Genomic DNA, 26,899 nt, shown 5'->3' on the forward strand with positions numbered 1-26,899 from the left:
TTTCAAAGTTGTTTTAGTTATCCAAGTTCCTTTGCCTTCCATATACATTTTAGAATGAGCTTGTCTATACTAAGAAAAATTCCAGCTGGAATTTTGACGTTATTATGTTAAATCTAGAGATCACTTTGAGGAGAACTGGCATCTTTACTAGGTTCGATCTTTTAATCATGAACAAGGTATGTCTCTCTATTGTTTTAGGTCTTTTTTGATTTTTTTCATCAGAGTTCTATCGTTTTTAGCATACAAGTCCTGCACATATTTTGTTAGATTTATACCAAAGTATTTCATTTTAGGGGGAACTATTGTAAGTGATATTGGAGTTGTAAATTTTTTATTTCTATTTGTTCATTGCTTACATAGAGAAATACGACCAATTTTTGTGTGTTGACCTTGAATCATGCAGCCTTGATAAACTCACATAACTTCTCGCAGTTCTTTTGTTTGTTTTTAGATTCTTTGGGATTTTCTAAATTGACAATCATATCATCTACCAATAGGAAAAATTTTATTTCTTCTTTTACAATCTGTACATCTTTTATTTATTTATTTTTATCTTTTGCCTTATTGTGCTAGCTAAGGTTTCCTGTATTATGTTCAATAAGAATTTGAGAGTGAACATTCTTGCCTTATTCCTAATCTTATGGGGAAACCATTCAGTCTCTCTTTCTTAAGTATGATGTTAACTGTAGGCTGTTTTTAGAAGTCTTTAATCAGTGTTATGGACTGAATGTTTGTGTCTTCCCAAAATTCAGATGTTGAAACTCTGACCCCCAATATGATGACAGTTGGAGGTGGGGTCCTTTGGGAGGTAGTTAGGTTTAGCTGAGGTCATGAGGGTGGAGGTCCCATGATGGGATTAGGCTTCTTATAAGAAGAAATAGAGACTAGAGCTCTCTCTCTACCATGTGAGGCTACAGCAAGAAGGTAACCATGTGCAAACTGGGAAGATGACACTGAATCTGCTGGCATCTTAACATTGGACTTCTTCGCCTCCAGAACTGTGAGAAATAAATATTTCTTGTTTAAGTCAATCTGTCTATGATATTTTATTATAGCTGTAGAAATATCGCAATCAGTTTGAAGAAATTTCCTTCTATTACTAGTTTGATGATTCTTAAAAAAAAGTCATGAATGCATGTTAAGTTTTGTCTCCTCTCTTGGTCAAGACAACCAGGCTCTGTTTGGGTGCCTGCTCCCTATGCTGTAGCCAAGAAACTCTCCAGCCACTGACGTGGTATAATCATAAGGCTCATTTTGTTTCTGTTCTCTCAAGGATTATATACTTTGTCCAGTTTTCTACTTTTTTGAGACGGGAGGGTTAATCAGATTCTTGTTACTCCATCATGGTGGAGGTGAAAATCATTATCTTCTTGTTTTAATTTTAAATTTGTTTCTAGTAAGTTTGAAACTTTCCACTTTGTTAGCATTTGTAATTCCCCCTTTGTCAATTATCTATTATGAATCATTTGCCCACTCATCTATGAAAACATTTATCTTTTTGTATAGATTTATATGATACATTAAGTACAAAAGGAAGAGCTTCCTTAAATAAAAGGAGTTAGTCAATATTCACTCTTCTTAAAACCTTTTCTACCCTCTTACCACACTTTACCCACCCTCTATCCTCTCATTAGATGTCTATTTCTACTTTTAATTTTTTTTCTCCTGAGGAAGATTCACACTGAGCTAACATCTGTTGCCAATCTTTCTCTTTTTTTGCTTGAGGAAGATTGGACCTGAGCTAATATCTGTGCCAATCTTCCTCTATTTTGTATGTGGGTCCCTTCCATAGCATGGCTGACCAGTGGTGTAGGTCCACACCTGGGATCCAAACCTGAGAACCTGGGCAACTGAAGCAGAACATGTCGAACTTAACCACTACACCATGGGGCCAGTCCCTCTACTTTTAATATTTATTCATTTTTCTCTTTTTCTATTGTGAATATTGTGTTGTTGACCAATATTTGTGTCTGTCTCTCCACACTTCTTTGAGAGGACTTCCCCCCTTCCCCACTCCTTGTGAGTCTTTTGAGGCTGTCAATCAAAGATCCTGACTCCCTCCCCACTGGGTCAGTTGAGCCAGAGAACTCCATCCCTTAGAGATAGGCCAGGACTATTATTCAAGGAGAGCCAGTCAGAGTCCTTGAAGAGTAGGTTTATGTACGCCTTTTAAAAGTGAGATTTTCTCGGGGCTGGCCCCGTGGCCGAGTAGTTAAGTTCGTGCACTCCGCTGCAGGCGGCCCAGTGCTTCGTCAGTTCGAATCCTGGGCACGGACATGGCACTGCTCATCAAACCACGCTGAGGCAGCGTCCCACATGCCACAAATAGAAGGACCCACAACAAAGAATATACAACTATGTACCGGGGGGCTTTGGGGAGAAAAAGAAAAAAAATAAAATCTTTAAAAAAAGTGAGATTTTCTCTCTGTTTTTCTGAGATTAGAAAAACTAAGAACAATGGAATTCTAAAGCTACTAGATTTTGTCTTTTTATTTTCATGAAGAAAGCATATATGAAATTTAAAACAGTGCTGTGGAAAGCAAACAAATGATGAAGAAAGAGAAAGAGAATCTTAGTGACATCATTTAAATCTTTGGCTGCAGCAATACCTAAAGTCCATCCTCTCATCAGTATGTCAACGATACATTTCATTCTATATTTCAGCCACTTTGACTTGGGTTTCTGTTACTTACAAGAAAGAGTCCCGGCAAATACAAATTCCAGAGGTTTAGGTTTCTGAAATTGACTGTGACTATCCTACCACACCACCTCTCTCTACCCATGGCTTTAGGTATCTTGGATCCTTGGAGAATGTGCTTAATAATGATTGGCCTTGAATTAAAGATCAAAGAGAAAGGAAACCTGCCACCTGTGCTCTGCATTTTACATACCATCACTATTACTGTATGTGGAGTACGTGCAGATGGCTTAGGCTGGGTTGAAGACTTGTGGTAGGAGACATCATACATTTCTACACATGTAGAGAATCTTCTCTGACTTACACCAGAGACTAAAAAACACACAGTCACATGGGTTTTTATCTATAATCTATTGCTTCCTTTGATGACTTTGTTGTTACATATTAAAAGTCTAGCATACAGCGTACCTTAATTAAACAGAGGAAGCTAATTTATTGATTTAGCCTGTGCTCGCCAGTTCTCACCCCAGCAGCCATTTCAGTTTGCCTATGGTACATTTCCAGTCAGCAATCCTGATTCCTATTTGTTGGAGGAAAATCACTATCAGGCTTTCTTGAATTCATACATTTTAAAAGATGCTTAAAAAAAATAATCAGCATTTCTATGTTATTCCCAATAACAAGTGAGAATAGCATATGCGCTTGTGTTACTCAAGACATAAAAAAATTCTTATGAACTTTCAAGACAAATATTCAACTGTCACATTTTTGGATTTTAGTAAGAAAGTATACTTTAACTTTTCTTATGATTTATTTGCCCAATTCTCAAATATCTCGACTTCATGAAGAACAGATTTTTTCTTTGACTGAAATAAAAATAACCCATTCTCCAGTCCTGGGAAGGCCCATAACAGAAAAACAAGACCGCTTCCATTCCTGTTTTCTGTCCAATATTTGCTTTTCTGGCTTTTGTAACAGGAAGTTTCCCAGTCTCCTATACCTTTATATCAAGCTTTCCCAGAAAGAAAGGGTTCTGCCAAGAAGGATCTCTTTCTTCAAAAAATACCAATTCTAAGCACCATCCCACATCAGATTTAAGAAAATTTTAGATGATATAAGGTGTGTCTTTCCAACATTGACTTATATAAGAAAAATACAAATTTGTCCAAGAATATTTCCCCACCCTTCAAAAAACCTTCCCTCTGAACTGATTGCATAGATGGCAATCGACAGAGTGAAAGAAAGGACACTTAATTAGGAGGTGTACTTGCTTTATCATTGCAATCATTTGATATTGAAATGAAGCCGACTTCTAAAATCAGAGTGGTAAACCAGACTGGGAAAAAAAGAATGATGAAAGGTACGAGATTTTGAGGAAAAAGAATAGGAAAGAAACATGGACCACAGATATGAAAGAGTAATCATCTGGTTTATCACAGAAATTGTACTTAAATAGGGATCTCAGTTAGGGCTGGCTTCACGGATGTGTGACGTATGCAGTTGTATAGAGCCCCCAACTCAGAAGGACCCCGTACTTGGTTTAATGCTTTTCTGTCGCCGTCTTGAAATTCTCAATAATTGTTGAACAAAGGACCCTGTATTTTCACTCTGAGTCCTGCAAGTCATGTAGCTGGTCCTTATTCCAGTTCGGTTCTCCCGGGCCTTCTGCTCAGCTGTCTCATCTCTCAATTACGCAATTCTCACTTTCTAGCACCAACAAAGCAGTGAAATTGGCTTTCTCATTTACAGACATCTTGTAGCTACAATCAGATCCCATTTGCAAACTTGATATCATGGTAATTTCTACTTCATTGTTTCCACTCATCTGTCCATTTAAAACAAATGAAAATCTGAGTTTACTCTGAATCCAAAAGGATGTGCTCTTGAAACATTCTACTCAAGCCATCTGATCTTGCTCTTAAAAAATCAACCTTGGTGATATTTTTAAGACTTATGTATGCAAAGCGTCATGCTGAGCACCATGGTGAACAGAGAAGGACAAGAGGCAGAGTCCCTCTCAAAGGAGTTCACAAACTGGAGGTGAAGACAGACAGGGAGTGATGGACATTTGGAGAGGTGAGGAAGGGGACTGGTGGGCAGATGGAGAAGTGGTTATTGCGGACTGAATCTGAAAAGATCCAGGCTCAAAGTGAAAACAATGGCACCGTGGTTAGTGAGAGACGCTTCTAAGCTATATCAAAAGTAGAGGAGTAAGTACTCTCCTTAGCTACAAAACAGAAGCCATCTGCTTCACAGAGTGAGTTTTAGATGCCATAGAGAATACTTAAAAATTGCCTAGCCTAATGCCTACCACATAGTAGGTATTGACAAAAAGTCTCTCTCATTAATTGTTGTTTTTACAAAAGTGACTGTTGCATTCCGGTGAAATGGGAAAAAGATTGAAAACTCCACAACTCATCGTCTGACCAGGCCATCCAGGTGTCTAGAGCAATGCTGAGCACCAACTGAACACAACAAGCTCTGGTTCCAATCCTTGTTCTGCCGTCACCTCAACATGTGATCTTGGGGAAATTGTCATACCACTAAACTCTAAAACTCTGGTATCTTATCTGTCAAATGAGATACTTAGGTTAAGTTATTCCTTAATATTCTTCCAACTCAACTTTAACTCCAAGAAGATTACTGTTTCTTTTTTTATTATTATTAAATAATTGTTATTTAAAGAAGTTAAACAACTCAGCTCTGCAGAGGTAACCATTATCAAAGTTTGGTAAGTTTACATTCTGAATTTGTTCTAAAATGTAAGTTGTAGAATATTATACACACCATGATCTCATTTCATAATAAGTATAAATGTGTGTGCACATATATGTATATGTATATACACCATGATCTCATTCCATAAAATTACATATATATGAAATTCTAAAATTGTATAATTATATACACACACACTTTTATCAAATGAGACCATGGTATATATAAGATTCAGCAAATTTCATTTTCTCCTTTTCACATTTCCACATCTAATCCACTCTTTTTAATGACTGGATAGCATTCAATTGTATAGATTTCTCTCACTCTCCTCTAAATCCCATAAATGGAAATTTAGGTTATTTCCAACTTACTACAAAGAATGTTGTAGTGAAAATCTTCATACACATATATTTGCACATATTAAGCATTTGAATAGGAGAAATTTCTAGATATTGAAATGGTTGGCAAAATGCTTGTAAACATTTAACAAACTTATTAGATATTATCAAATTTCTCTCCATAAACTTGTGTGAATTTGTGTTCTCACCAACACGGAATTTGCTAGAAGTACCTGTTGCTGCAGACCCTCAGGAAAAGTGGCTGCTTTCAATATGTTAATACTTTTTCCTGTATATGGGACACAGAATATCTCACTGTTATTTTAATTGGAATTTTTGACTATTAGTGAAGTGGAACTTTTTGAATTAGTCGTTTATGGTTCCTCTTCAGTGAACTTTCTATCTATATATTTGATCATTTTTTTCTATTAGGATATGTCCTTTTTCTTATTAGGAGAAACTTTATAAATATATTATGCTTTATATTTATTACAAGTATTTTCTCTCTGTGTCACTTGTCTGTCAATTTTATTTACAGTATCTTTTACCATCCAGATACTTTCAATATTCTTGCAGCCACATCTGTTGAACATTTTCTATATGTTTCTGAGGTTTGTATATTGTTTAGGAAGGCCTTCCCCAACCCAGGATTAGAAAAAAAAATATTTCATCTACTGTTATTTATTATTTTATAATTTTGTTTTTTATGTTTTACAATTATTCTACCTGGAATTTGCATGATTTGAAATTTGAATATAACTTTATTTTCCTCCAAGTGAAGAGCAAACTATTTTAGCTTTGTTTATTGAACAAACCATCCTGTTTTCCTTGATTTGAGGTGTCTCCTGTATCACATATTACACTCTGATATTTATTTGAGTTTCCTCCAGGGCCGTAGTCTGTGAATAGTTGTTAAACTGGAGAAGAAATGTGTGCCTAGACTTGTGAGGTGGTGAGCTGCATTCACACAGCTTTGGCAGAGAGATCTGCAGAAACGTTTGAGATGTTCAGCCTGAATTGGGGTAGGACATGTGAGTGAATGTGTGAGTGCATGACGGCCTCTGAAGGAGGTTCTTTGTGCCCTGTACGAGTTTTGCGCAGGATATAGAACACAGGAAGGTGAGCTCAGCCATGGACATCTGTCTTCAGCGCTGCCTCTAGGGGGCGGGGTCGGGGAGTGAGAGCGCGTGTGGTGAGGAGTCTAACCTCGTTCCTTCCCACTCTCTCACTCCCTCGCCTCCATAGCCAGTGTCAGCCTCACACGATTGATCGACATCTCAGCCGGGGCCCAATCTCTGCGTTTCAGAACCAAGTCTTGCCTCTTCCACAATTAAAGGAATTTGGAAACGAAAAATTCAAAGTCATGAGGACTTGTGCCCAGCTGATGCAGCATCAGGAGACAGACAAAAAATGAAACTAGGTGTGGCTAAAACATGGCGGAAGATGATAATGTTCTGGAAAAGAGCCCTGAAAGTCTTCCTCCTGCTAGAAAATTCTCCCCTCATTGGAATTACAAATTGTACATTGCTTCCTTTGGACCATATGTTCCACATTTTAAGGCACAGGGAGCATGTAGATGACTAATTTCTCTTTTTATATAACCTAAATTTAAATTACATTAAAGACATCATTACTTAAGAATGTTCTTTGCACTCTCCTTCGATGTTTTAATCTATCGTATTTGACTTAAGGGTCCAACCAAAACTAAATTTATGACAAATTTATTAGTGTCGTTAATATAACTACCAGGGATGCATTCAAACTAATAAAAAGGTAATGACGTCGCTGTCATAGCCATTATCCCCATAACTTAAAATTTACAGAGCATACCAGTGAGAGCCCACTAATCTAATCAATGAACATTTAGAGAGTTGTATTCTAATCCTCTTCTTTCGTCCTAAACATTAAAATTTTTCCTTTTTTATGCTTTTTTTGGGGGGGTGTGGTGAGGAAGATTGGCTCTGAGCTAACATCTATTGCCAATCTTCCTGGATTTTTTTTCTTTTCTCCCTAAAGTTCCAAGTGCATAGTTGTATATCCTAGTTGTAGGTTATTAAAGTTCAAACACTAGGTCATTAAGCATTAAAATTTTTTTAATTTCAAAATTCTAAGCTCTGAGTTGGTGTGATCTATTTATGATGGCATTTGCATATGGTATATAATTTTTGTGTCTGTGAAAATGGGTTGGTTCCTTGTACTTGAATGACCTAATCAAATGTTTTCTTGTAAACTGCAAACTGACATGCAGAGAGGCCATTTCCAGTTTATCTCCAGAGAAATTCCTTATATTTCATCGTTGTGTGAACATCGTAGAGCGTACTTACACAAACCTAGATGGTATAGGCTACTACACACCTAGGCTGTGTGGTACTAATCTCATGGGACCTTTTGGTCTATTGTTGACCAAAACGTCGTTATGCGGCACATGACTGTACTCTCTTTTTCCCGAGTTTACAGACATATTCCCTCAAATGGCCAGAAAGCGTATATGAAAGTAACCGAATGCTTCCTGAAGACACAGTGAGATGTTTATGCTATATCAAATGACTTGCACTATCAATTTACAAGGTACATTTTAGAAAGTTCTATAATTGTTTTTTCACTTTCCAGCAATTTTCTGTGATATTCATCAAAAGACTACTTAGCCTTATGGATTGGCAGTGGGATAGATACAAAACAAATGAAAAACACCTGTCTCAGGCCTATGTAGCCATCATACCCTGTTTCAATACTGCAGACGAGCGTGGTGGTGTCATTGGACTGGTCCTGCACCATCCCTTTTGGACACAACCTCCATTGCCACCCTCAAGCTTTCCCCATCAGAACTATTATCTAAATCATACTATTCTTTAGGAGCTTCCTGGTCCTTACTCATGTTTTTTCCAGTGTGATCTTCTATATCCTTTATTGTCATTACATTTTGGAACTTACATCTTCCCATTTCTCGTTAAATATCTAACGTTTGCTCAGTACTAACTATGTATATTTTAACTCTTTCGATTCCCAGGAAGTGTTACTATTCCATTTTGTATAAGAAAAAAGCTGATGAACCGAGAGGTTAGGACTGTAACCTAGCACTCTAGTGCTCGAGTCTGGTGCCGAAGTCTGTTTTTTTAACAACAATGCCATAATGCTTCTTTAAGAATTATCTTCTAAAAATATTCACTTCTGTGTGCCATTTTAGCTTTGCAAGTCAAACTCTATCCCAAATGCTGATGATACGTTGGAGGGATAGTGTTTGAAATTCTGCTAAGTGCCAACTTACCACAAGAAGGATGGAGGATGGTGAAGGATGCTGTCATAAGTTGTGAGAATGTCAGTTATTTTCAACCACAGAAAAATTTTCCTAGGAGATAATTTGAATCTCAGACACTGACTCAGTTGTATTATTTGCTTTCAATAAAGATAGAATTCCTTATTAGGTAAAGACATAACACTATTGACCAAAATACCTATTAGTTATATGTTCATCACAGTTTAAATAAAAACTAAGCCCATTGATATGTCATCAGCACCTAATACAGTGCCTGATTAGTAAGCATCCATTTGTTCAATGAATGCCAAAAAATAGAGGGAGCAGGATTTAAAGAAATGCAACTTCTTAGGCACAGTTTATATACTTTTCTCTTGGACTCTAACATTATCAATCGTTGATTTTCTAAATCCATTTACTGTCTATATACTAAAACAAAATTTACCATTTTTACCTTGGAGTTTGCCTATCTTCAGCTTCCAACTGGTTAGTTGCTTCTTCCTCATCTTGGCATTTTGGAAAATTTGGTTACAAAATGATGCTAAAGAACATGTCTTTACCCATGACTTTGATAAGTACTGTTATCGTCTTAACAGTATTTAAGTTATTTCTTGATGAGATGTTTCTCCTCTAACTGGTATTACCATGTTCTTTTTTTTTCTTTTAGGCAGTTGGCTTTACCAAATACCTCCGTGGATGATGAGAAGGTTTTGTAAAATATAATGTCAGGTCCTACACTCCCAAGTGATATATTTCTCCATAGGCTTTTTCTTTTTTTTTTTGTCTTTGTAAGTTAGTTCTTTTGGAAAAGCTGTTCATCTGTCACGTTTTCCAAATATAGTGCTTCAGAATGTTAAGTTTCTTTTATATAGAATGCAAATATTTCTCATGGAGATCATAGGCAACGACCAATAGTTTGTTTATTAGACCTGAGAACTAAGGAAAGGATCAAAATTGGTTTTGTTTCACTGGGATACATTTGATCAAAAGACAACCGTTTTAAAAACATGAGCGTATGATGGTTTTCACACAGCCATGTACTTATCATAAGAAAATATCTTTGTCTTTTACTTTTTATGTTTTCCCCACAATGTTTCACACAGAGTTAATTCACATCAGCAATCCAATAAATACTTACAAATTAACTGAACAATTATATTTTTTATAGATTTAAATAACTAAGAAATAGACTTTTGTCTCATACTTTTGACAAATAGTGGACTATATTAGCTTCTTTGTATTTCTCATTAATTCAACATCAAATTTAAAGTGAAAGTTTAGGCTTTTAGATGATTTATGAGTACTTGTAGGGTTTTAATGCTCTTTTGTGTTTGCTTTTTTTAAAAGATTTTATTTTTTTCCTTTTTCTCCCCAAAGCCCCCCCCCCCCCCCAGTACATAGTTGTATATTCTTCATTGTGGGTCCTTCTAGTTGTGGCATGTGGGATGCCGCCTCAGCGTGACTTGATGAGCAGTGCCATGTCCGCGCCCAGGATTGGAACCAACGAAACACTGGGCCGCCTGCAGCGGAGTGTGTGAACTTAACCACTCAGCCATTGGGCCAGCCCCAATGCTCTTTTGTATTTTTGAATGCACTGAAAAATGCATGCAGCTGATCAATGGGGTTTTCCCTTTTCCTCAACTGAACTCTCTAGCTAAAAGACAGATTAACTGTAAATTCGTTTTTTATATATTTTCTTCTGTTTTTATTAACTAGTTTTGAATCATAGAAATAATTCATGGACACTGTAACAAATTTCCAGCTGTAGAGAAGGCATGAAATAGAAGATGTGAGACACTCCTGCTGTCTCCCTGGGGCAGGCCCTCTGCTGCATCTCCACAGGTGTGATCTTCGTTAACCTTTTCTTCTGACTTCCTGCTTCTTATTACTGTCATTACACTTCTACTTCTGAATTTATAAACTTTAGACATTGTCTATTGATCTTGAAGAAGCTATCACGTTAATTTTCTTCCACTTGCTTTTCTCAGTCAACCTCCCAGATATATTTGGTTACACCTTTACATTTCCAGGGTTCATAATAATCTACCAGTCTAGATCTGTATCTTTGTTGTTAGTGTTGTTGTGGAGTCCATTTCCAGCTCCCAGTGACCCTGTGCACAGCAGAGTGGAACCCTGCCTGGTCTTTTTGCGCCATCCTCTCACCTTCTGGCGCTCTATCAGACAATTCTCCACTGTTATTTACAGGCCAGTTTGTTCATGGCCAGTTTTTTTGGAAGTGGGATGCCAGGTCCTTCTTCCTCATCTATCTCAGTCTGGAAGTTCCTCTGAAACCTGTCCACCATGGGGGACCCTGCTGGTATTTGAAATACTGGTGGGCATAGCTTTTGGCATCACAGCAACAGGCAGTCACCACACTATGACAACTGACAGATGAGTGGTGGGGAACCCTGACAGGGAAACAAATCCAGGCTGTGGCGGTGAGAGCACCAAATTTAACCACTAGACCAGCCGGGCTGGCTATCTCTATATCTATCATCTAGCTACCTTTCTGTCTGTCTGTCTCTAGATTCTCTTACATAAATATGTCTTCTGTGCTTTGCCTATAGGATAACTTTAAAAATGAAACTCCAAATGGCACATACAAAATAAATATGTAAACACTATTCCCTATAGATCAAATATGATAGCAGAATCCATACATGAGAATTCTATATCAATAAAACTGTGCCACTCATAGGAGAAGCTTCTAAGAATCAAGGCCTAATGAATTTTCTTTTAATTTATTGCCATCTTTCTTCTCTATTCTGGGTCACACTAGCTGTCAATATTTCCTATATCGCAAACTATACCCCACACTCATCCTGAGACTCTTGTTTTGTTTGATTGTGCTTCTTTCTTGCCAAATTAACATTTAAAGTGTAGGATGTATACACAGTAAACTTCCTAAGTTCTTGCTTGTCTGAAAATGTGTTTGCAAATCTGTGGTTCAAAATTTTAGATTCAAAATTTTTGGCCTCAAGAATTTTGAAAATATCGCTCAATTTTCTTCAGCATCCACTGTTGCTGACGAGAAATCGCAAGTCAGTCTGGTTCTGTGCCCTTGCAGCTACCTGGTTTTCCCTCTCTGATTTTAGGACTTTCTCTTTATCCTTGGGGTTGTGAATTTTCAATGGGGTATATCCACAAAGGAATATTTTCCAGTGCTGTTTGACACTTGGTAGATTCAAGACCTAAAACTGAAGACGGAGACATTTTCTTCTTTTATCTTTGATTATGTTTTCCTCTCTGCTGTCACTCAGGAATCCTACTTCTAAAGCTTCCTGTTCTAGGTTGTGGGAGATTTTCCCCACTCTGTCATCCATATTACTAGATCACAGCTTACCAGATAAATAATCAGATGTGTGCATGTAACAATTTGTTCAATCCAATGATTATTTCTTAATTCAATAATTATATGTGTATTTTTTCCAAAATATTTTCTTTTTTCTTCATTTCTCCTTTTCTTTTTAAGTAGTGTGTTTTGTGTGTGTGTGTGTTTTAAGATTAGCCCTAAGCCAATATCTGTTGCTGATCTTGTTTCTTTTTCTTCTTCTTCTCCCCAAAGCCCCCCTATACATAGTTGTATATTCTAGTTGTAGGTCCTTCTGGCTCTGCTATGTGGGATGCCACCTCAGTGTGGCTTGATGAGCAGTGCCATGTCCACACCCGGGATCCGAACCAGAGAAACTCTGGGCTGTCAAAGAAGAGTGCATGAACTTAAGCACTGGGCCACAGGGCCAGCCCCTAAGCAGTGTGTTTTCATGACTATAACAGCCTCTTGAATTTTGCAGACAATACACTTTTTAAGAAATTCACTTCTGGTTCCTGAATGATCTTCACTTTCTCCAAGGCCAGTTGTCCTGTTTGTTCAACTTAGTGTTCCTTTTTCATGCTATCGATTCCCTTAGATGTCTGAAGGTCCTTGGTGGTTAAAGCATGTTAAAGAAAGAACTTTGTTGCTTAGTTTGAATGGCCGGAAAAGGTTTCTTCAGAGACTGATAAGTCCATTTTCTTAATAGATCCCTCCTTGGACAAGGTGGGCTCACCATAGGCCATGTGTAATGGCTCAGGACATTTCCATGAACAGGTTTTCTTCAAGGATAAATCACGGGCAGCAGAAAGGCAGCCTGGGGATCTCCAAAATCGCCAAAGCAGGGAGGGCCTTATTCTAGAAGTGGAGAACTTTATTATTTCAGTCTTCGGTGGAGTTGCTTATTCGCTTCTCTCTCTCCTCCCTTCTTTTTTTCTTCTTTATTTCATTCTCTCTTTTTGAAGTCTGGAGTTCACTCAGACACTGCTGTGCCTTTTTCCCTTGCCACAAAACCTCTGGCGTCTTGTGCTGCAGTTGTCTCTCCTCTGATTTCTTCATCAGTCCAATATCAGCTGAAATGTGTCAAAATGTCTCGTCCATTGACACACTGATGGCACCTTTTCTGTTTTACAGTATTACTATGGATTTATTCTTTTAGAACTATATCCTCCTGTCATTTCAATGAAATTTTGGAGGAGGAGATGGAAGGTGAGAGAGGAAGACGGACTCATGTGCTCAAACTGATATTTTGAACAGGAAGTCTGGAGTTCATTAGAAGTGTCTATCACTTTGTGTTAAGGTAAATGGATAAAGTTCAAAATATATCCTTTGTTCTCACCTAATGTGGACTTTTCCAAAGTCCCTCTTTCCCTCCACAGAGCATGAAAAGAAATAGGTTTAATGAATACAATGAATAAGTTAAGCATTTCCAACAGCTGTTTTATGAGTTGATATTTGAATATTGGAAGGCAAATTAAAAGCAATAAACATGATAAAAATTTTCATGACAATTTACTTCTACTTTTCCTCTAATAAGCTATGTTTGACATCTCCAGGCTTAGATTATAGTGGTACCTTCCAAAGAAAATTCATTTTTTCTGCATAAACCAAAATACTAAAAACACTAACTCCCTGAGTGACAATATGATCAGCACTGTTTATTAGGACCCTATTAGCTTCCTTAATTAGGTCACCACACCTGAAATTTTCTGTATCCTGTTTCCCTTTACAAGGGGGAATGTTCACTGTTGCAAAGCGTCTGCTCCTGCAGTAAGTCCAATAATTAGCTTTGTGTATCATTCCCATGTTGAGAAAATGAATTAACCTTAGGCTTGTGTTGAAGGAGCCAATCTCCCCCACAGATTTGCATGTTGTGTGTGTGTGATTGATACTTCATTTCTTTCCAAATGTATTAAAGGCAGAGTACTATGAAAGGCACAACTTCGATAAAACTGTGGAACCATGAAAACAATGTAATAAATGCAACAGCCAGGCTCTGAGAGGGAGGAGAGGTTTGGGAGGGATGGGAATGAGAACGACACAGAAGACTGCATCAACGAGGGGAAGCTTCTCCAGTTGATCACACACAGTAAAGCACCGGCTAGGTAGTTATTTCACAGCATTGATGAAAGACTTTTGTGCAGGAGGGTAACAGCCAGTAAAGGAGGGAGGAGTTGCTCATTCCCCATGCACACTGAGCATCACCAGGAGAGTCAGCAGTGTGAGTACTCATGCACACAGACACACACACAGACCACGAATAGAGAAGATGCTCCCTATCAAGAGATTTTAACATCAGTTTTTTTGAAGATCCTTCTCAACAGTTCAGCAATCTCCCCTTCCTGCCAGAATACCCAAGGAAATTGGGCAGAGGAAAACCCATTAGTGGGGCCTCAGTTAGTGACCAGGAAAGAGCAACTAATTCAGGCTTCTGATGAGACAGGCTGTAAATCAAAATGGACTCCAAGTTCTACCCGTCTTATGAATCACTCTTATGCGAGGAATAAGCTTTGCAGATGAGAGCGGTCTAGATTTAGAGATGAGTCTCTTACTTTTTTCCCTAGATTACCAACGAAAGAAATGAAAAATCCCAGATACAGAGTTGTTAAGGTAGAAGGGATGAATTCAAGGGAGCAAACAAAAGCTCTCTCCTTTTCTATGAGGGTTAGCCCAGTGTACTGGGCTTGCAGAGGTAAGCCATCAAATCCAAGAGGAGAAAAGAGGATTTCTACAGAGCCCATCTCGAAGACCCATGGCTCCAGGCACTTTAACACTTCCATAGTACTAAGTAATCATTTGGTGATGGCTTCCGACTTTGGAAACTTAACCTGGTGAATCTTCCTTCTTCCGTCTGTCTTTTTCTGCCACGTCACCATTTTCATTATCATCATATGAAATCACTATAATGACAAAAACAACTTCCATTTATAAAGGTCAAATATTTGTTAAGAACTGTGCTAGGTTTGCAAACGTTACCTCGTTTAATCTTGACTAACAACCCTATGCAAAGCACCGTGGATACGGAGGCAGGCAAACCCAAATCCTGGCTCTGCCATGTACCAGCTGATGCAGTTGGGCAAGTTATTTAATCTCCTTTAGCTTCCATGACTTCCTTTTAAAAATAGACACAACAAAAATGGTCTCATCCTCTCATGAGTGACCACCACACAGGAAGGTCGTTTATTCAAATATACTCGAGCCTCAGAATTTTGGACCTTGAGACCTTAGAGATGGCCCCATATGAGCTCTTCATGTTATAGACAAGGAGATGGAAGCCCAGGGAGGTGAGTGATTGATGGAGATGATGGCAGTACCAGAAGCACAGCTCCAGGCTCCTGACTCCTGGGAGAGGACCTCTTGCAGGATAGCATCTTGCTAAATGGGAAATATTTAACTACGTGAGAGGACCTTAAATAAGTTTACCAGGAACTTTTAAGACTTTTTTTTAACTTTGGTGTTTTGAACATTCTCAGTCCTCAACGTGGACAAGTGAATGGTTTTCATTTAATTTAGAAGAGAAAATTTTAAATACTTTGACCAGAATTAATGAACATCTGGCAGTGTTCCAAATTTAATTATTTTCACATACTAAATTTAGTTCAATTTAAAATTCCCTGATTCAGTTCAATGAACAGTTTCCATGTAGATCATTCTGGTACTTCTGTTTGTTGCTTGCTTCAATAATCACCTTATCTTGTCTCTGCGAAAGTTCTCACTGAAATGTCTCCCTTGAGATTCTTCATTTTCTGTTTTTCTCAGGAAGATGAATTTGGAAACAATCCTGGAAACCCTAGTCAATCAATATTTTCCCCAAGATTTCTTTCTGGTGTTGTCTTCTAATTTTTACATCAACGCATTGAAAATTTATTTAGTATCTCTCTCTCCCATGTGCTCATGGGTTCTAATATCACAATTAGGAACTTCCTATAAATGCTATTCACAGTCCCAGCATCCTTGAGGCCTCTAGAGCATCACATTTCAAGGGGCCAATAAAAAGGATGAGTCCATTCAGATCTCATCCTCCAGTTTGCTCATTATGTGCATTACAATATTTTCATTTTCCTTTGGGATGAAGGTTTTGGAAAAAACATACCCCTTGACTTTTGTTTTCTCTAAAAGTAATTTTGTGTTCTATAGATATATCTTTGGAATACAACAATATTCAAATGTATCATCAACATGATGATTTATTTATGATTGCTTTGTTATTCTTTCATAACGAATATTATTCTTCAGTCTTTCTTTCCATTCATTTCTTGGCCAAAAAAGTCAGGTTTTATTTATCCAAGACAGTACATGAATATAAGATTTTTTAAAAAGTAACTTTTGATTGATTACTCTTTGATATATACAGGACAGATAAACAAAACAACAGGAGAAATGTATCTGCTCCAAGTCAAAAATAGTGATTCTACTTTAAATAATAAACAATTTTATCTTTTCCATTTCAGCCTAAAAACAGTCAGAAACTTGGAGTTGTCTTCGATTCTTCCCTGTCTTCACATCCTTCCCAGCCGTGATTAAGTTCTGTCGATTCTATACCCAAAATGTCTCCCAAATCCACCACTGTTCTCCTCTTCCCATCACGATTGACTTAGACCAGGCCCTCTCCCCCTTGCTCACATTGCTGCATCAGTCTCCTAGTGGCTTCCTGGCCTCTGGCTTTGTGTCCCCTGCCCATCTACTCTCAACACTGGACCAGAGAGACTGCTAGACTGCAATTCAGAACAGGTCACTGTCCTTTTCAATGCCTCAATATTTTGGCTTTGGGGTTAGAACAAACTTCAAATGCCTTAAGTTAGGCAAGGCCCTTCAAAGTCTGACTCTGCAGCTTCACCTCCTTCATTCTCCCTCATAGTCTATATTCCAGCCACACTGACTGCTGGTAGCTCCCTGACTACCCCATAGCCTGCCTTCTCTCTGGGCCTTTGCCTGGGCCAGTACTCCTGTCCGAGCATTACCTCTCTTCTTCTCTCCCCCACCTCCTCTCCTCTCTTCATCACTCATTTTCCCTTCTACCCAACTCCTGAGCTTTTCATCCTCAGTTAGGCATCTTTTCCCCTGGGAAATGGTCCCCATCTCAAGGCTGAGACAGGTGCCTCTCCGAGTGTTCCCGTCACCCCTTCTGCTCCTGACTGTCACAGGACTTGGTGCTCTGGAGAATCATTCCTCATTGCTTGTCTCTCTCCTCCTCTGGACTGCAAGTTCTCTGAAAGATGGAACAAACTCTATCACCACCTCCTAGTCCTAAACCAGTAACACCAGGAAAATCTAGTCTGAAGCCCAGATTATGAAAAAGGTCCACTTTGAAGGGGCCATGAACTTACCCATTGTAGCAAGCCTTTTATTCGATGTGTGTGTACACATGGCATACACATCCACACATTAATTTTACCACTGACTAAAGGCTATACACATCTCTATAAATCTTGAGATTCAGATTGAATTATATCAAAGTCCCAAGTTCATAGCCTGAAGCATTTCTAGGACTTCCCAAACTTTCGGCATCTTGCTGGCGGTGAGATTTCTCAGGTTTCCTCATGCTCTGGGCTCCTGCATCCCCATGTGCCATGTCTGTGCTTCACTGCATCTATGTAGATGTGAAACTTAATGCATCTTTGAATCCCACAAAAGAATGCTCTTCACACACAAACTTTAGTGAGTGATATGCACTTGACTGATGATTTTGTACCGGAGATGAAGGACAGTTTACACTGCAGACACTGCAGCAAAGTTCCTTTCTAATACGGGCCAACACGGACTGCCACGTTCCCTGTGCTCCCTCCCCACTGTGCGCAAACCAGTCAATTTACCTACATTGAGGGGCAGATGAGGGTGCGAGTTTCGAGGATGGGGGTTTAGAGGGTGAATTCCGGCCCTGCCATTTATATCTACCTGACCTTGAGCAAATTACTTTAACTGCTTTATGACTTAGCTCCTCAACTGTAAAAGAGGAATACTAAGAGTACTTACCATGTAAGATTGTTGTGAGAATAAATAAATTAATAGACACTAAATTCTTAAAATATGCCCGGCACATAAAGTTCTCAACAAATGTTTGTGGTTCATATCACTCCACCCAAGCACATCAGAGTATTCTGGAGAACTACGCTCTAGTTTAGTGGGAGCAGTAGTTTTCTTTGTCATGTTATTAACCTACTAAGTTAGTTATTAAGAGTTATTACAATATACATAAACTACAATTGGAGCTCATCGGAGTTTATATAGGACTCTAATTCCACATTCTCCTACCGAGATACAGTGTCGCTCAACAGCAGCACTCCTGTTCGTGGGCAGATCCAGGCAGTTGGAACACAACGTTCAAGTGACTCTCTTCCCTCCCACGTAACGTGCCTCATGGATGATCTTCAGAGAGGATTTGCTGCCTGTGACGTGAGACATCAAAATAACTCACAACATACTATCCACGTATGTCAATAAAATTGCTAGGTAATTTTTAAGTTAACAGTAAACAAGTTTTATAACAAAGACTATATGTATCATTTCACATTGTTGTTTTGTAGGGTAAATAATAAGCCACCTGTATACATTGCAGGCAAAGAGTTTACTAAAATTTGTTTACTTTTTTCCTCTCAACTTCTTTCCTATCACCCAGCAATTTTTCCCTGGAAAATAAGATTGGGTCAGATAGATGGTCTTCACTGATTTCAGTTCCAGTTGTGTAGGCAATGGTCAGAAAATCTCAAATTCCACTTCCCCTATGTGTAATACTGTATTTCACACGAGTAAGTGTTCAAGAAATATTTATTGAATTAAAGTGAACATATATATTTTAAAAATAACTGAATTATCCCAGCAGCAACCAGCACATCTAGCACCCAGATCCTGTGTCTAATACGTTCTCCAATTAAAGGAAACAGAGCTCCTTGGAGAAATGGCTGATTCTAGGACTGGGGAAGGAAAAATAAATATGAGCCTGGAGCATCTTGTAGCACCAGAAAGTAATGAAGTGATCAAAAATAAAAACCCCGAAGTGATGGGGGTATTTCAAAGGGAGATGGGAGCCAATTGAAAGAGTTCCTAATGGTCAAAGCTGGGAGAATTTACAACAAAATAAATAACATAGTATTGGGTTGTAACCCAAAGCAAAATATCAATATTCCTGAGTTCATATCAATATAAATAAATTATTGGTTTAATAAATAAGTAAATTAGGAGATGAGAGAAACTTCCAGCACAGGATTTATGTAGATACTCTGCTCTCAAGGAGGGGGAGCATAATGCCCCACTCTTTTAAGTGCTAGCTGTACATAGTGACTCCCTTCCAAAGAGAATAGTATAGAAAGAGGGGAGAAAAAATGATTGGAAGTGGAGAAATCTGAAAAACGCTACCCCAGCCAGGTGATCAAAGTTAACATTGGCAGTGAAGTCATGTTGATAATATATATCCTGGATATGATATTGTAAGGATGGCACTATGCCTCTGTGGTCTTCCTCCTAGAAACTCATATCACCAATCCAATCATAAGAAAAATATCAGAAAAATCCCAGTTGAGGGACGTTCTATAAGATATCTTTCCAGTATTCCTCAAAAGTGTCAAAGTCATCAAAAATGAGGAAAATCTGTGAAACTGTCAAAGCCAAGAGGGGTCTGAGTTATGATGAAATGTAATGTGGTATCCTGTATGGGATCCTGGAACAGAAAAGGAGTATTAGCTAAAAACTAAGGACTTTGGTTAAAATATTCAAATAATGACTTTAGTTCATAAAAATGTATTCATTAATTGTGGCTTCTTAATAATGACTCATTAATTGTGACTAATGTACCATACTAATATAAAATATTAATAATAGATGAAACTGGGTGTGGGATATATTTATGGGAACTGTCTGTACTATCTAGGCAACTTTTCTGTAAATTTAAATCTGTTCTAAAATAAAAAAGAACAAAATTAATTTTTATTCCTTTGCATAATTCAACTGGCAGTGAATAGCTGGATCCCTCTCATTCTTATTCTAAAAAACCAAAAGCTTTTATTAAAATTCTTTTATACTTTCCCTTTGCTGAATATAATTAGAGAAGCATTTAATTACAGTATTCTCTTACATATGGATCTAGGAATCCACTACTTAAAGTTCATAAAGACATTTTTATTTAAATCCCTTACTTCCAAAGTCGTCAAAAAGAAGACAGAATAGAAAGGAGAAAAAACTCATCTTCCATAAAGCAAATGTGTTCTTAACATTTTACAAGTGGAGTTCAAGTGTTTAATCCGACAGCAGCTCTGCTGGTGTCTTTGCTGTTCACTCTTGGAGACAAGTTCCTCCCTGGCTCTTGGAGGAAAATGCAGACAGATCCCATGGATCTTCTGGTCATTCTCCAATCATTAGAAGTCCTCTGATACGCTTAGTAAAATTTTAAAAACCCTGTCTCATTTCAACAATTAATTTCTTCAGCTTGGTGTAGTGAAAAGGCTGCCCTTCTTCCAAAGTTAATTTCCTCCGCTCTGACAAACTAGGCCAGCTGCAGGGAGGCACCTCCAAGGGTAAAGGGAGGAATCGGTTCGCCTTTCTGTCTCTGCCTTGGTTTTTCCCCTCTTTTCCCTTCTCACTCTCCATGCTTTCTGCCGCTAAAAGGGTTGGAGCAAAAGAGAGAGAGGAGAATAATTGGTCAACAACAGTTCTAGACTGGTCTTGTCTGGTGCAGGGGCTCTCTGGGTCTGGCAAAACAGACTCTTAATCTCAGAGGGCACCTTCAGGGATCCAGGTTGGGGTCACAACATTTCTGAAGATCTATCAACCATCCCCTTGAGTAAACAAATGCATTTCTACTCTGGTTGCTAATGTCCTTCCTCAGCACTGTCCATCCTGTCGTACCCTTCCAGCTCCTCCCTGCTAAGGCCTCCTCTCCCCAGTACGCAATTGTCTTGAACCAGGTCTAAGAAAAGGCACCCGCATCTCTCATTGATGGCCCACGTCTGGGCCCTGGAGACGCTCACACATCTCTGGCTCTGGGAAGCTCTGGTAGCTTACGTTGTACCAATGCAGTTCTCTCATTCATTTGCCCTGCTCTCAGAGAGGCCTGCCAGAGTCCTACTCCCCTAAGATTTCCTAAGGCGTGAGTCAGGCACCAGTCTCCTGGGTTGCTCTAGGTTCAGAGGGTCTGAGTGGTCTGTTAAATCCCCTTTCCCTAGGCTTAGAGTGAGGATTAGGTCTTCCCTCCTCACGCTCATTGAGGGGAGTGGGGGCAAAACGGAAAATCACAGCACACTAGCAATTCTCTCCACAAATCCTCTCCTAGCCTTAAAGCCTTTGTTATTGTCTTAATTTTTTAAAAGGCTGACAGTGGCTGTTCAGCTAAGGATTGAAAAATACTAGTTTTAGACCACCCCCCCCCAACCCCCACCGCCTTTTGTAAGCCCTACTGCTGGCTATGTATTTCACTTTGTGGTGTGCTATCATTTGCCTCAGGGCCTTGGCCAAAACTGACAGTCAAATAGCTCCTCTTGTGCACACTCTTATATAAGGAGATAAACGTAACCACAGAGTACCAGGCACACCAGCCAACTCTGTGAAATCTGGACTGTAATCAAAGAGGAAGTTAAGAGCTAACCTTAAGTAGACAATAGAATTTCCCAGTCATAAGTGGCACAATTCCAAAGAAGCCTGGCCAATTGTCCTTTCATCAGAAGAAGTTATAGGAGTGAGGGTTATCCAAGGAAGAAATAGAGGAAGTCTATGGGGATGTCCAGAGTCACATGAAGGCACAGCAGAGGAGGAGAAACTAAACCACTAAACCATTTCAGCTGTTCACAGCCCAGCCTCGTGAAGTCTTTTGTGTTTTAACTATCAACATAGTAGACACAACCCAAATGTTAATAATAATTATAACTTAATACTTACAGAGTTTTTATTACATGCCGGCATTTTTCTAAGTGAATTTACGTGTACTAATTCATTTAATCCTCATACTCACCCTATGAGGTGGGCATTGCTATTATCCCACTTCCCATTTGACAGATGAGGAAACTGGTCACAGAGACAGTAAGTTGCACAAGATTATACAGCAAGCAAATGTTGGAGCTAAGATTTTAAATCAAGCAGTCAGGCCCCAAAGACTACTCTTAAGCATGACTGTAATGTTATGATTCTTTGAGATTGGAATAATTTAATCAACTCATTTCATTTGTTTTTTAATTTCTCCAGTAGTAGTCTATAGTCGTGAAAAGTTAAGTAAACAAAATCTCCAATTTCAGTCAGTAGTTTTCCAGTTTATGACACTATCATCAGTATTTTGGAGGAATACAAAAATGGATAAGATATGGCCTCTATCCTCAAAAATTGAGAGTTGGATTGAGAGTCAGAAATGGATAAGAAAGGATGGATGCACCTTGATTCCTATTGTAGCGCAAGATTTTATAAGTACCATGAGAAGAATCAACAGAGCTGTAACAGATGAGATCAAGACCTGTTGTTAGCCCCGTACTGACACACAGCAGGCGCTCAGTCAGTATCCATCGTCTGAAGAAATGAGTGAATGGGAGTTCAGAGGAGAGGAAAACCACACTCAGTTGAGGCTATTTCTGAAAAATTTCATGGGACTTAACAAATATATATATTTCCTTTAATCTTCATAGTGCTACCAAGAAGCTATTATGATCTTCATTTTCCATGAGGATATTGAAACACAGATTGCTTATTAACTTGCTCAAGTGTACGTGAGTGTTGAGGAGGCAGAAAGGAGATTCACCTGCCTCTGTGCAATGCCCAATCTCTTCTTCCGCTGTGCTGCACTGTGAGTAGGAGGGAGGCCAGCTTAGGGAAGAGAACAGTAAGGGCGCAGTAAAGGGCTGAGCAGCTATAGGAGAGTGGGGATGAGAATGCACCGAGTTCAAGAACAGGGAGAAGGTGACGAGGTCCCACAGGTAGGAAGGTGGCATGGTCGGAGGCATGCTGAGGACTTGATGAGTTGAACTCTGGGGAGTCACTGAAGGTGCATAGAGAGGTAACATGCATCCAGAAGACATCAACAGGATGAAGCGGAGAATGGATGGGAGAGAGGAGAAACAAGGCATAGAGGAGGCCATACCAACAGCCCCCTTCTCATAACGAACACTGGTAACAATTTTAAAAAAAGAAGCAACGTCTTTGTAATTGTTAAGCTGTGAGAAGACTAAAAGGCAAATGACAAATGCATTATAAAGATACAGCATTTGACAGAGGCAAGAGACATCTCTAGTGCTAAATCAGAAGCTGGAGCATAATGAACACTTGCTGTGTTTCTAAGCTAGGACTGTGATTCAACCATGTATATCTTTGAGACCTGTAGCCTTACTTTGGATAAACAAACGGAGGGGCAGGGAGCACAACAATTAGAATTTTCTATAATTATTATTTAGAAACAGCAACATGGCAACAGCAATTTGGCCCTCATTCTTTTTTGTGCTGGGGATAGCAGTGGAAATTCAACAGTTTAACAGAGTGAAGGAAAAGATTGCAGTTCTGATGACAGGGGCGGAGGAGAGCCCCCATGTACTGATTACACTCAGCACATTTGATCAACATGCTTGTTTGCGTTTTCTCCTGATCCAAAGTGTCTGGGGTCCTTGAGGACAGAGCCGGAGCCCTGCTTTTCCTTTGTATTTGCCGCAAGGCTGGAGGTACAGCAAGGACTCAATGAATGCTTCTTTATGAGGGAAAATAACCACGCAGACAAAAAAGAAGTTAATGGTTAAAAAGACCATATGACATTTTAGAGCATGACTAACATTTACATAAAAAGGATCTTATTCTCCCCTTGCCAGAAAAATGTCCAAAAACTGTCACTTCCATATGACTAGGATGTTTAGAAGTAAGAACATTTAATGCCTCGGACCTATGAGGGAACTGCACATTTCCTGCCCCCTTTCCAAAAGATGACCACTTGGGGGCTGGGGAGGGTGAAGGAGAGAGAATGAAAAGAAGAGTAGAAAAGATTGACTTCTTTTCTTTCTTAAGATGGTACCCAAGTTGGTTGAGGCAGAGAGAAGCAGACATTCGCAATCTCATTCCAGACGCACAGACCATTTAACCAGTTGTCTCTCACCAGCGCTCAGAAACTCCCTGTGCATGGGTAGAAGTATTAGGATCCAGTTTCATATAGAGAGAGATGCACGGCACAAATCTGGAGCTTTTCCAATATCATATAAACTGTTAGGTTCCTTCTCCCATACGCCCACGTATCATCTGTCTTCCAGTTGGACATTATTTTTCCTAAGTCATGTTGTCAGTAAATGGTTTCGCATATACATTTACAGAAATATTTTCTGAATGTGACTGATGTCTTTGAATATTTATTCAATTCAGCAATATTCATGGAGTACCTACCTCCTGCCAAGTACTGTGCCAGGTGTTGAGAAACAAAAATATTTAAGATTCAGTTCCTACCTACAAGGAATTCCCAGGTCAGTGGGGGATTCTGGCACACCTCGGATAATGATTCACTAATAAGGCAAGCACAGCAATTGTGATTTTCACAGATGATCATGCAGGTAATCAGGAGAAAACCCTAATCTTATCTGGGTGGGTTGGGGAAGAGGGCAGTTCAGGGAAGATTTCTAGAGCTCATGATGCCTACATAGATCTTTAAAATGGTGGAGTCCTAAAAACAAAAGTAGATGAAAGGGAAGGAAGAGAGTGGAGTTGTATTACAAGTAGACAGAAGATCATAAACAAGACTAGCATTGAGGTAAGAAACAACATGGCATATGCACTAAAGTAAAAGTATTTCAGAGTTGCTGGGACAACAATTATTGGACAGGGAGCAGCAGCAGGAGGAATGAGAGTCAAGTCAAGCTATCCACAGAGGATCTCATGAGTCAAGCTAAGGAGCTGGGACATTATCCTATTAGGGGTGGACAAGAAGTCAATGAAGACTTTTAAACAGGTTAATGGTATGATCCAATTTGTTTTTTAAAAAGTCCCTCTAGCAGTTGTTAGTGTGTGGGAGGAGGACAAGAATGAAGGCAGCAAGATCAACCGCTAAGTAGCGACTGAGGCCAAACATGATGTGAACAGTGAGTAAAGGGATGGACAAGAGGAGATTGGAGAAAAGTTTAAGAAAAAGCAATGGAAATTGGTGATTAATTTGATATTGGGGTAAGCAAGAGGGAAAAGTGAAGACTTCAAGGTGGATGCTAAAACCAAGTCTATAAGAAGAGAGGATGATATGGGGAGAGAGCTGTTGAGTTACATATTTGACATGTGTCTGAGATGCCTCTGGGACATCTGAGTGCAAATATCCAGTAGACAGTTGAATAAATGGATATGAAGTTTGAGATAGATTCTAGGCTGGAGAGGTAATTTGAGCATCAGTTAACCACTTCTGCTTGTGACCTACTAAAAACATCCTCCTTGCAAGTGCTGTGCAAACTCACTCTCTTTAGTTATAAAATGGCATATGACTGCCTCACGATGACATTCCTACTTAGTTTTCTTGAGGTTTTGTGAAACTTTGATACTTTAAGCAACATCAATTCTGAAAGAAATAATCATTAATAAAGAAAACAATAACTTTTTCATGTACTCATGAGAAGAGAGCCCAAAAATGTAATTATCACGGAACTGTCTCTAATTCTCTCAAACTCAATGTCAGATGGGGCTAACAGTGCCTTTACTGACTACTTAGCTGGATGTTGATAGAATCAAGTGAAATAATATAATCTGAAAAAGAAAAAGGTTTTGCTGTCGACAGACTAAAAAAGTACCAAGAAGTTATATATTTTTGACTTAGGCATCTAGCTACTTATAAATCCTTAATTTCTTTCCTATACGACATGAGAATATTATGTCAAAGAAACTGAAACTAGGAAAAGGAATTAAATCTTCAACAGCTTTATTTTCGCGTATATAGAGGCCCATGCTCCTTTAGACAGTAAGTGTGTCCTCGGGGAATCTCCATTAAGTCATCGGTGACACTGGATCTAGAACTCCAAAGAGAGTCTGGTTTCTGTAACATCAGAGCATTGAACTAATTCAATATTAAGGGCAAAATGCCAGAAGCTAAAAGGATTTGAAGGAAAGGAAAAAGAATAATTAGATAAGCTGCCAGACTTAAAATATGAACAATCATTATCACCAATAATATGAGGGATGCGAGCTAGAAATAACACTCTTTGTCATTGGGAATTGGATGACATTGTTGCCCAATGTTAAAGCCACACGGAATGAAGTTAAGATCCATGGTTCCACTCAACCCCGTCATGCACGTCATTACCCAACATGCCACTCTACAAGGTGCCCTCACTAAACTGGTTTTCTGTGGAGTCGATAGAGTTTTTACGTACTTATTTCGGTTTTGCACATATTTAACACATCCAGTCACAAGGGTGCCCTCCACATTTTTCTGTGTCTGTGTTGTGTTAGCTTCCACTTTAAGCTGCCCTTGGAGTGTTTTACAAAGAGTGTCCTGCAGAAGGATCTCTCCTTGCAGAGCAAAAATGGGGGAGGCAGGATGCGGTGGTTAAATAAAAATGGGAAATACTGTATTCTGCATTTCCCTCTTGGAGATTCAAAGTGAACACTAGCATATGAAAGGCTCTGCAAAAAATGAAAGCTGCTCAACCTTTTAAATCCAGCATTAAACTTATTTGATCACAGACCCTTTCTCCTGGAACGACTATTAACAGCCTCAGAAACCAGTG

This window comes from Equus caballus, chromosome 10, assembly GCF_041296265.1.
Source record: "Equus caballus isolate H_3958 breed thoroughbred chromosome 10, TB-T2T, whole genome shotgun sequence".
NCBI classification, from domain to species: Eukaryota; Metazoa; Chordata; class Mammalia; order Perissodactyla; family Equidae; genus Equus; species Equus caballus.